Genomic DNA, 12,159 nt, shown 5'->3' with positions numbered 1-12,159 from the left:
GTTAGCAGATTTTCCAGGGGGAGCAGAAGGACAACAGTCTCAATTTTTCTCTTACAAACAGACTGGGGATATGTTTCTGATATGCATTTCTGCTTTCCTTCTATGCTAAATAGCTACAATGTTCTGCTCCAAAGGAGAATAAAATTAAACATCACTCCACGTGTTCCTCACACATTTCATATGTGTAGTTCTTGGTGAAAAGAATAATTCTATGTCCATGTACCAATGGAGTTAAAAGTTCCAACTCTGAAAATTCCCTATACAAAGCCTAAAACTACCAGGACAATATTTTTCCCCAGCTCAATCACAATACATTAAAACTTTATTTTAGAGTTTGCAGATACTATTTTTTTCCTCTTCTTTCCCACTGACTTTTACAATGTTTTTGGATTAAAACAAGGAGTAGACAGTTCCCATGGGATGAAAGATACAACTGCAAAGAACACCTACTTAGAAGATTAAAAAAACAAACAAAACAACAACTTCTTGGAGTTTAAGATGCTGTTAGGTATTTGTTTAAAGAAACACTCCCTTGAAGGGACTTAGAACTCAATATTTTAAATAAGTTTGTGCTTTATCAACTCCAGCTGGAAATAAAATGCCTTTTTTAATTGCCAAGATGATCAAAATTATAACACTACATCCTCAATTAGGCTAAAAACATTTTTACAGGCAGAAAGAATAGCTCCAAGTTCTCCTGCAAAAGGTGCCAGTAATAAAATCTAATCTTCTCCCATTTATGGCCAATTACAACTCCCAGCAACCCTTACTCCAGTGCCACCATTTCAGCAAGGTTCCATGCATCCCTCCTCCATCAGCTAACTCCCAGCCAGGCACAGAGCTAGCTCCTTGCTATGGCAAAGCCTGAGCCATGGTTCAAGAGGTTCAGCCAACCTCTCAGGCCAGACAGAGCACAGAGCACAGACCTGGTAGGCTCACACATCTCTCAGAAAGGATTAATTTATCTTTCTCTTCTAGCCAGTCCCATATTTCATAACATTTTTATTGCTTTCCCCTTCCAGCTCTGCCCAAACCTCCTATGGCCAAGACAATCAAAGGTTATTGGGTGAAGGGATGGGGCAGAAGAGCTAGAAAAAAGAAAAAACAACAAGGAGATGAGAAAAAAAAAAACAAAAAGGAAAGAAAAAGTCTTGTTTTCTTTGGGAAGTAGGCTAAAGACTTTGACAGCAGGCAGAATTGTGTGCACTTGAATGAGCTTTCTCACACTCCTGGGTCAGCTGACCCAGAGGAGAAAGAAGACCTTTGGTTTCTGTTACTGACATCACTTCTACATGCAGTGTAAGCCAAGCTGATTTATGTTTCCGTTTGTGCAGGCTTAGAATAAGCCCATAGTCACTGACATGAATCTTCCACATTGTGGACAAGAGTAATTTATTAGGTATAACAGGCTTTGAGATCCCCAGGTAAAAAAAAATGCAGAGAACTAACACAGTAGTTTCTAACTCAGGGCCTTAAATGGCATCAGCAGATTTGCAGCCTACCTCAGGTACCTACATTCACCAGCTTGTGTCTCCAAGTTATAGGTCTCATTTTAAGTTTCCAGTACCTGCAAACTTGAGAAATTCACCTCCATGAGGTTTTGGCTGTGAAGTGGCATTGGATTTACTATGAACTCAGGTTAAAAATTATGCAGGACCTTAAGAAAATGCTGACAAAACCAGAAGCAAATACCAGTTAACATACAGAACTCACCTCTCATAAAAGACCAATGAAACTACACTTAGAACTCCCTGAATGCTTCAACCTACAGGTGTAATAATTTGGCCCATCTTTGCAAAAGATGAGTTCATCTTTGTAACTTTTCTGTTTACATACATTATAGCAAAAAAGCAGAAAAATTGTGTTTGCTATTCTTTGCCAACTTCGGTGTCCAGGAAAGAATGTTTCTTCCTTTCATTACATTTCTTATCTTGTTGATGTACTTAAAGTTCATATTTCTCTACAATCCTAAAATACTGATTTATCCCTTTATATTTGATCCTGTGTTTCATTCCAATCACTAGGCTACTATGCAGGCTTTGCCCTCAAAATTTGCCCAAATATTACGAAGTAGGAGCACTTTGTTAAATTGTTCCAGAAGTGTGAAATACAGAATTGCTTTTAAAATGCAATTTGCTTTTGTTTTCAACAGCGGGTGTAACATAACTGCAATTTATCACACTGAGTGATGTCATGGTATTAACATGGGCTGTGGCTGTCTCTTGGACTCGTCTATGCAATGGTCTTGCATTTAAAACATAAAAAAAATACAGTAAAATACTTTTAAAATTACAAATGTGAATTTTAACAGTTTTCATGAAAATCCTGGTTTATTTTTAACACTACACTGCCGATAGATTTGTCACTGGAAGCAGTGAAATGCTAGAAGTTTGATATCATTACCTCAGCATATTTGGGATTTTAAACTGATCAAATTACAAAATTGATTTTTAAAGATTCAGCTTAGGAAAGTAGGGAGGAGATGCCTGGGAAAAAAACATCAGTTCCATCTGCAGAGTGGAATTGATTATATGTTCTGGCTGGCTTTTACTCTAGGACTAGAAAAAATTGCAGGTGACTTTGATTACTAGAGGAGCTATTAGTCAACCTGAATTATTGGCATATTTTTGTGTGGTATATCTGCAAATACCTCCCTCAGTTTTCTTTTTCACTCTCAGAATGTAAACATTCAGAGTTATCATGGAAAGGAAGGTCAAAAGGTTGAACATAGGAACAAGCTATTCCAGAACCTAAGATTCCATCAAAACTAAACTTTTCATTCTGCAGCCAGTACGCAAGAGAAAGTTTAAATCTCCTCTTCCATTAGCTGCTCTTAAGATCATTTTATATCATGATATATAAGACATATCAAAATAAAAAAATATATCCAAAGACTGTACCACAGTGTCCAGAGAAGGTGTTTACACCCTTCATTTGATGCTTAAACACCAAAGACCAAAAGGATTCACTGGGCAGCAGGAAACTATGAAAACAGAATTAAAGAAGAGACTAGGATTCTCCAACACTATCACATCTGTGTAATGGGAGATACACAGACTTAAAATCAGGCAATTTAGGAAGCCTAACACACTTCATCTTAGTTCCAAAACACACACCATAGCTAATACTAAAGTTCACCGAAAAAACAAAATAAAAGAAAAAACAAACTATTTTTCTTTATTTATCTTTCCCATAATATACCAATATCCAGTCCCTTAGGACATGACTGCACTATTTCCACAAGATGCCATTCCCTTTCAATACTTTGAATCACCTATGATAGTTGAACAAGTGATCATTAATTATTTGGCCTTACTCTTACTATTCAGTGGGAACTTCTACATCTTGTTTACCATGTTCAAAGCCTGATTTGAACAATGAATTATTCATTTGCTAGGTGGGTTTTCCTACAGTGCTCATCACAACATCTGAATGCATTACAAACATTAAGTGATTCATTTCCACATCATCTTTGTGTGATGATATGAATGATATCATTGTAGGTACATTACAGAACTGGGAGCATGACACAAGGATAGTAAAGCAACTGTTAATTCCAAGTACACAAATGGAGGCTTGCAGGTGCAAGTTTCCTCAAAATACTTACATTTGTCACACCATTCTAACCAGCTTCAGTAGTACAGGTGGATCATATCCAGAGGTGGTCTCAGAGCAGGCCTCTAGAAAATGAGAAGGACAACTAGAATTCCCTTATCACATGAAAACATTTTGGTTTTAAATTATACTGTACATTAGATGTGATGAGTCAAAAATGTAGACAGTGTAAGGAAAAAAACTCTTAGAAGAAGCTGTTACACTGCAGAGGTATAAAAGAAGGTAAACAGCAAAAAGTCAGATACAACAGATGCAGCAATGCACAATAAGAATTTGCACTGTGTTGCTTTTTCAGAGACCACAATATTTCAGAGGACATCTGAAAATATATTTTCATAAATATATTGTCAAAAATATATTAAAAATATGAAAATACATATCTGAAAACATGAACATTTTCATTAGACATAGGGGAAATGGAGTGATGAATGATGAAGAAAAGGCTGAGGTGCTTAATGCCTTCTTTTCCTGTCTTTTACAGTCAGATCCTTTGATCTCAGGCTGCTCAGCCCCCTGAGCTTGAAGACAGGGAGCAGAATGAAGCCCCCATAATCTAAGGGGAAATGGTCAGTGATCTGCTATGCCATTTAGACCCGTGAGTTCATGGAGCCAGATGGAATCCACCCACAGGTACTGCAGGAGCTGGTGGATGTGCTCACTGAGCCACTTTCCATCATTTACCAGCAGTCCTTGCTGACTGGGGAATTGCCATTGACTGGACTTTAGCACATGTGATGCCCATCTACAAGAAGGGCCAGAGGAGGATCTGGAGAACTACAGGTCTGTCAGCCTAACCTTGATGCTGGGGAAGGTCATGGAAGGTCAGCTTGAGTGCCATCATGCTGCATGTATAGGATAACCAAGGGATCAGGCTCAGCCAGCATGGGTTTATGAGAAGCAGATCCGCCTTGGCCAAACTTACTTCCTTCTATGACACCTGCTTGGTGCCTGTGGATGTTGTCTACCTGGATGTTAGTAAGAGCCTTTGACACTGTTTCCCATGGCACTGTTTTGGAGAAACTGGATGCTATTGGATTGTATGGGTGCACTGTGCACAGAGTTAAACACTGGCTGGATAGCCAGACCCAGGGAGTGGTGGTGACAGGCCAGTCCTGTTTAGTGTCTTGATTGAGGACCTGGACAAGGGCACTGAGAGCACCCTCAGTCAGTTTGCAGATAACACCAAACTGACCGGGTGGGAGTCTCGATCTGGGACAGGGTAAGAATTCTCTACAGAAGGATCTGGACAGGCTGGATTGATGGGCTTAGGATAGCTGTGTGATGTTCAGCAAGGTGAAGCTCTGAGTCCTGCACCTGGGTCACAACAACCCCAGGCAGTGCTACAGGCTGGGGGCAGTGGCAGGAAAATGGCTCAGCAGAAAAGAACCTGGATATGTTCTGGTTGACAGCAGCTGAACATGAGCTAGTGTGTGCCCAGGTGGCCAAGGTGTGTCCAGTGGCATCCTGGCCTGTATCAGCAATGGTGTGGCCAGCAGGACCAGGGAAGTGACTGTCGCCCTGTACTCAAGGCTAGTGAGGTCACACCTCATGTCATGGATTCAGTTCTGGGCTTTCATTACAGGACGTTGAGGGGCTGGAGCGTGTCCAGAGAAGAGCAATGGAGCTGGGCCAGGGTCTGGAGCACAAGTCTGATGAGGAGCAGCTGTGGGAGCTGGGAGAGCTGAGGGAGATGCTTAACCTGGAGACAAGGAGGCTCAGGGAGTCCTGTATTGCTCACTACAACTATCTGAAAGGAGGGTTTAGGGAGGTGGAGTTGGTTCCTTTTCCCAGGGGAGAAGGACTCATTGCATAGTCAGGAGCACACCCAGACTGCCAACAGAAACTAAAAAAGGCTTGGGACTGTGCGTGTTTAAACAATAGGGACCATCTTTAATCTTTCCTTGTTGGATGTAATTCACTCAAACGCATCTGACCTCATTTAAATATAATTAAAAATCTCTACATGCTAGTTGTAGGTAAAGTTTCTATTAAGACAACTTTTTCCACAGTTTGATCCTTTCCCAGTGTCTAAGCTTCACAAAATTGTATATCCAGACCATCTGCCATTTTACTTAGCATTCCAATAAATGGCTATCCTTACACGTTTTATCGCTGAAAGGGTTTACCTTTCTACAAGTGAAAACAGTTCCAAATGGTGTCAAACTTTCCTAAGTGGCAGACATGAAAGTAAAGCTGCTGTAGTGGAAAAAAACCTTTCACAATTAATGTAGTACAAAAATAAAGGGGTTTCTGCTTCAGTTCCAATAGCCATGGTATTTCCATGAGAAATACAGCTGGATATGCAGGGCAGCCCATGTTTTGTGTTCAGCAGCTGTAACACAACCCAACAGGCTGCTATTTTTCAGAACCAACACCTATTTTTCAGAAGTGACCCAGAACCTGTTCTCAGTTCTGCAAAAGGTCTTTAACAGAATGTGAACCTGTTTTTGGAAGATGTCTTCCTCTATGCCTTCAAAAATCTAATTTAATTACTGTAATCCAATTCAAGTTATAGAGGAGGGGTGAGTGGTCTGTCCTATACTTACTTGCAGTGTCTTTCATTCCTTGATGCCAGTTTTTTCCATGCTTTTCCAGACATCCTGGGAAAACTCCCTCAGAATTCAGTGATCCAAATGAATTAGCTGCAAACCCAAATGGCTTCTCTAGTCTTTGCAGAGGTCCCCATTCATCATTCAGGAAAACAGGGTTCAATACTAAAAACAGTGATGCTACCACAGCAGAAAGAGACTACTTTGGGTTTGTGGCTCTCTGTGAAAGACTTTTGAAATCAACTGGAATGTCTATCATATAGCTGACAGTATCACTGTCACACACCAGACATCAGTTCCAGATGTACAAGTCTGAATCAAGGTCTAGTGAGAGGGCTTTTTCCCCAGTGGGAAAGCAGAATGTCTAGGAGAAAAGGTTGTACAAAATTCTGCAGGGAGGCGCATAAGTCAGTCTCCTGGTATTTATTCATGTGTTATCATTTGCTTGACTCCAATGCCTCAATTTCTGTCAGTCACTGGTTTTAAAGAGGCTGAGTGTAAAATGCTAACCACTGCTGAAGTCACACGCCAGTCATCAGATCACACTGACACCAAACCTGCTGGAGAGGAGACAGCACAGAAGAACTACACCCACATGGCCATTTCTGCTCAGGACTTGAGCTAATGCCCAACTCTTACTAACTTATGGTGCTCATGGTAGCTGTGTTTCCATTTAAAAATTTCCAGCTATTTATTTTTGTCTCATTACATATTACACTAAACAAAAAGACACTCCAGCTTAAGTAGATCAAAAAAGGAAAATTTGCTTTGGGAAATAAACTTGTCTCAAAAATTCAGCTCATCCCAATTTTAATATAACACACAGTTCTAACCCCTCTGCAAGCTTTAGGCTTGTTAGGAGACTGGGGATTTTTCAGACGCCATTTCCTTCTTCTGTCTGACTGTTTCAGAAGCAAAGCTAACATGATTTACCAGGTAGCAAACCCAGGAAGAAATAAGATCTGAGCACTTCCTACCCAGAAGAATGGAGAAGCTAAAGGAGAAAACATGAAGGCTTTATGATAAGACTAAGATTCCAAAGACTAAAGCCGTTGCTAAGTTTGAGAGAGACAAGAAGGTGAAGTAGTTCAAGACTCGGGAATGTAAGCTGGTTTACACAAGAGTCACAAGTAGGTAGTTTTAACTGGAACAAATAAGGGCCAGTTCTACTGCAGCTGCCTACAAAACACCAATTAGTTTAGTACATTCAGACAAAAAATCTGCAGCACAGGCATTTGATAGTTATAAATAATGTAAAAAGTCTTTATATTTGTGCTGAAATCTGAATTTGCTGTTACTTTATGCTCACTACATTTGTGAACAAAACAATTCCTTAAGAGAATTCAAAGATCTGATAATTCACAATTGTGTAAATAGTTTCACTGTGCACTGGTATTCAGTGATAAAAGAATCATTTTCTAATGCAGTCTACTCTGACAATAGCATTCATCTCATTTAAAACTTTTATATTACATATATACATTTTCCCTTCAATACGTTGTTTAGGTTATAGTTTATGTTACACCATCATATAACACGAAACAGCTTCTGCTTAGGGGGATAACTAGAGGAGGCAGGAATAAAAAAGGATCATTTCTTTGTACCTACTTAATTTAAAAATCAGTATTTGAAAAAAACCCAACAACATTATTGAAAGTAATTTGTATACTGGGCTATTAATTTGAAAAAAAATGGTGCAGGCAGTTAAAATATTGTAAGCAATATCACATGATTTTAATAAACTACTTAGAAAACTCTTAATAATATTATGTAAATATGTAAACCTTACGTGTTATGAAGTTTGAACACAATAATTTTACAACTGTGTTTTAACATGGAGCCCAGGTCCCATGGCTGTGACAGATTGAGCACTACAGAAACTTTACTCTTCCCCTCAACAACTGCTGGAAGATCACTCTAATGGCTCCCTCAGGCTGGGTTCAAGGAGCAACAGCAACACTATAGGAACTGCTGCAAAATTTGATACCTTCTTTTGTAGCCCACTTCCCTCAGGCCAAACTGCAGAGCTTTCACATTAAGGGGTGAAGGGAATAAAAAAGAGACTTTTGTCTGCCTTATACCCAACAAATAAAATGGATTCCCAGTCTCACAATAGAGAAGAACACCTTCCTGTCCCGTCACAGGTTGAAAGGCTGTGGCCCTACTCAGTAAAACCCTGAAGGAAGAAACCCCCTTTTCACTGACTGTGACTGGAGTAACACTGCTAATCCATGATCATTCACACCACACCAACAAAACAGGAATGAGAATGGATTAAAAATCTTTATTTTTAAAAGAATTTTAACACATATTTTAAAATATGTTTATGCATTTTCTCTATCTTCTCTCTCCTGAAGTTTTATAAGAAAAATTAGTCTTACTATGATTTTTTCCCCCTCTCCCTAAAACTGGAAGCATTTGAAAGAAATTTAGCTTTTTGTTAAAAGGAGCAGCAAAGCTTCACAGAATTGTTCTTCTCCAGGTGCAAAGATCACAAATATCAACCAGCATCCAGAGGCTACAGTCCTACACTGAAGCTGGATTAAGTGCTTTGCAAAATACTCACTTCACATTTAAAATTATTGTTTTAAAAAAGCCAGCCAGAGATTGATTGGAAAAATGCTGGAAATGTGCCAGGTATTCTATTCAAAACACCTTGAAACAAACTGCACTACCATCTATATTTGGAAACCATAAAAAGTTACAAAAACTAAAACCATATACTTGTAAATATATACATTCAGCCTTCATGGTTTTCAAAGAAAGCAAGTACAGATACACTACAAGGATAACATATGGTTGGATATGAATGTGGTTTACATCTGTTACTGGTTAATTAGCTCAAACTTTACCCACAGTGGAGTCTCGAAGATGCAGGGACACGTGTGAAATACATGAGACATATTTTGGAATGCTGAACAGTCCTGAAAGTCCCCAAATCCAACTGTAAGTCTTTCAGCCTTGCAGAAACACCTTGCTTGGTAGGAACACCTCTTAGTGGGTTAGGCACGAAGAACCCTGTCAGGGAAGCTGAATCCTTATTCCAGTTCCCATCCATCTACTCTTGCCTCAAGGCAGTCACCCACACTGTAGAGTAGTAGTCTCTGTTCTGTCACAGGGAAAGGACACTTGATGTCACAGACTTTCTCAGGTAATGCACACAACCAAAGCCAGTGGACAACATATCTCTGTGTTTCTCGACCTAGGTTTTATTTGCACTCAGTAGTCACAATGAGCTTCACGAACACATCTTTCAAAACCAGCAAACAGAACTTTCCCCAAATAGTCTCCCCACTTTACAGTTTAGCATAAAATACAGGGTTTGTTTTGCTGCTGTTTTTTTTTTTTTTAAGAGTCCCTCAATTTTACTAGCATTACAAATGTGAAAACAGCAAAACTGTGTTAAAGCAAACTATTGAAATGGTTGTATCCTAACTCTAGCAGCTGTTTTTTAACTTAGCTAAGAAGTTAAAGCTAGCATTAATACGTATTCAGTAGAGGACATGCTGGCTACCTGGTCATAATATTAACTTGTGATAGGGATTGTTACAAGGCAATAACTTTCCATCTCCAGAACCTGATTTTCCAATTATACATATGTAAAATAATAGCTATGAAATAGAACTAAAACAGAAAAAAATTACGTAGCATCATGATCATCTGGCCTCTCCTTAAATCTCATTCATACACATTTCAAACAAAAAGAAAATATTTGATTGTAAAAGATGCGTCACAATCATAGCCAACTTTTTTTAAATTCTCTTAGAATTCTTCAGAGGTGCTAATTTTGATGCAAGCTCTTTAGCTTTAACTATCAGCTGTGTCTGCTGGTATTGATTGTTGCTGAAAAAACAAATGGGGAAAAGAGAAGTACCCAATACTTGGATCAGTATTCTGAGAGCTAACTATAGGACACTACAATTTATTGATCTCTTTTTACTACAATACCCCATCTACATTTCAGAATTGTATCTAGGAGTAACTGTAGAGGGTTTCAGAACCAAAAAAGAAAGAAAAGAAAAATACTCCAAAACCTAACAACAAAAATAGAGTCAGTCAAGAATTGTTCTATTACCTATATTTCCATACACTCAATATACGCATTTTGAAAATATATTTTAGTGCTGTTTCTTTTTTATTTTCTATTTTTCTTTTTTTTAAGGCTCAATGTTTTAGTTTAGCAATTCATATTGACATCAACACTAACTCATTTTATAGGAGGAAGCTACCTTCCTCCCACAGCTTTCCCTCATGAAGTCACCTCACTGAGTTATGAAATCCTGTTAAAGAGGTCATTTAAACAAGACACAAGTCAAAAGAAAAAAAGGTCAGCTTTCCTGCGCAGGTGTAATTTCTTTTCATTTAGAGTACAAACCCCAACAATCACAAGTTCAGAAAATTTATTCTGCAACCCAATCCTCATAGCCTATTATCAGCTGATAGTTCTTTGTTAAGCAGAGCAAAGCCCCCATCAGATCCTGACAGTTCTAGAGGACTCCTAGCAAGATTTCCCAACCTTAAGATACCACCAGGCCTTGCAGCCTTGTGCTCCTCAACACAAGCTGATGTGAACTCTTCTTTGTGCATACTCAGTGATACTCTCTGAGCCCCATGAGGTCAGACAATTCTGAGCACTCTGGTCTCTAGCAGATCTCCAGGCACACCTGGATCACCTAGAAAAGGAAATATTTGAGTGCAGATGGAAATAGCCATGTACCAAACCTAGCCAGAACAAAGCCATGGTGCACCTCGCTACCTTCCAGCACTCAGTAGGCAAGTGCCCTCCCACCAGACTTTATTTTGCTGTGTTCATGGACTATGAAGGCTCGGCAGTGTTAGCAATAGGGAATTACAGGCACAGCAGACAAATGAACTGGGGGAAAAATCCCAAACTTTCAGGTCTCACAGGAATGAGCAGGTATGACGAGGTACAGAGTTGCAGATGTAGGTGCTGCACTGTAATACACTGTTAGATATGCAGCCTGCTGAGCAAGAAGCTGGAGGCAACACAAAGTTCCAAGTCACGGCAGCCAGGCAGGTGTACCTATAAACCTTTTAAGGCTGCTTCTTACAGCTTCAGACAAAAGAAAGTGAGATATTTTGTCCCACAGCACGCTAAGCCTTTAATCTGAACTGCGAGAATCTAATAGATCATTTGCACAACTGAGTTATTTCCTCCCCTTCTCCATGCTCCCCCCCTCACAGCAAATCAAATTGTTTCAACCCTGTAACACATATCCTATCTCACTAGAAGGACACATATCTATACGGATGCAGTGTTTATTCGAAATCTCAACAGGATAAGGGTGTTGTGGTAACAGAATTGCTTCCTTTCTGCACAGAAAGTGAAAAGGCCCACCAAGTATTCAAAAGATTATCACAAATCTACTAAAAATGATATTAGTAAAATAATAATTCTGATCACTAGTACTGGAGATTTTACCCTCATCCCAAAACAATGTATTTCTACCAAAATCTTTCTGAATCTGAATAGTACTTGCTTAAATATCATTAATATGCTTCCATTCAGTAGCACAGGAAATTAATTGTATCTGGTCTGCACGGAATTCTAAAAATTATGCACATATTTATCAGTCGCGTCCTACATGCATAAATCTACCTTTACAATTTCTGGAAAACACTGATAAACACTTCTTGGGAGAAAAGAAATGTACGAAGAAAGAAAAGGAATGAATTTACACGGGAATTTACTGTTTCTCCAGGTCATACAAATGAACCCAATTTTTTTTCCCACAATTAAATCTATGGTGTTATCAAGACAATCAGTTTATTTTAAGACTGTCAACCCAATATATAAATTTCCTTTTGTGCTTGAAATGCCTTTATCAGATAAGATAGCTTTTGTTTAAACTGCTATTTTCAGCCTTTGCTTTAAAGGTTTTGAATATACACAGTGAAGTAACTTGAGATTTCCTACCCTGTTTTAAAATGTGTTTCTTCTGTCTGTTTGTATTTTGTAATTTCCTGTCAAATA

At 38.9% G+C, this 12,159-nt stretch overlaps 1 long non-coding RNA gene across 3 annotated transcripts in view; it reads right to left on the bottom strand.

The window, feature by feature from the left end:
• Positions 1-12,159, bottom strand: part of LOC134553686 (uncharacterized) — a 257,762-nt gene that overhangs the window by 93,173 nt on the left and 152,430 nt on the right. For 2 of the 3 annotated variants that reach the window (XR_010081137.1, XR_010081136.1), the window contains exon 4: positions 3,608-3,680. The exons of the other annotated variant lie outside the window; for it this stretch is intronic. This is a non-coding gene — a long non-coding RNA (uncharacterized LOC134553686). The remainder of the gene's footprint in view (positions 1-3,607; positions 3,681-12,159) is intronic. 3 annotated transcript variants of the gene reach the window in all.

This window comes from Prinia subflava, chromosome 1 (genome assembly GCF_021018805.1).
Source record: "Prinia subflava isolate CZ2003 ecotype Zambia chromosome 1, Cam_Psub_1.2, whole genome shotgun sequence".
Taxonomy (NCBI): Eukaryota; Metazoa; Chordata; class Aves; order Passeriformes; family Cisticolidae; genus Prinia; species Prinia subflava.
The sequence above is the reverse complement of the archived record's forward strand: the minus strand, read 5'-3'. Positions and strand labels throughout refer to the sequence as shown.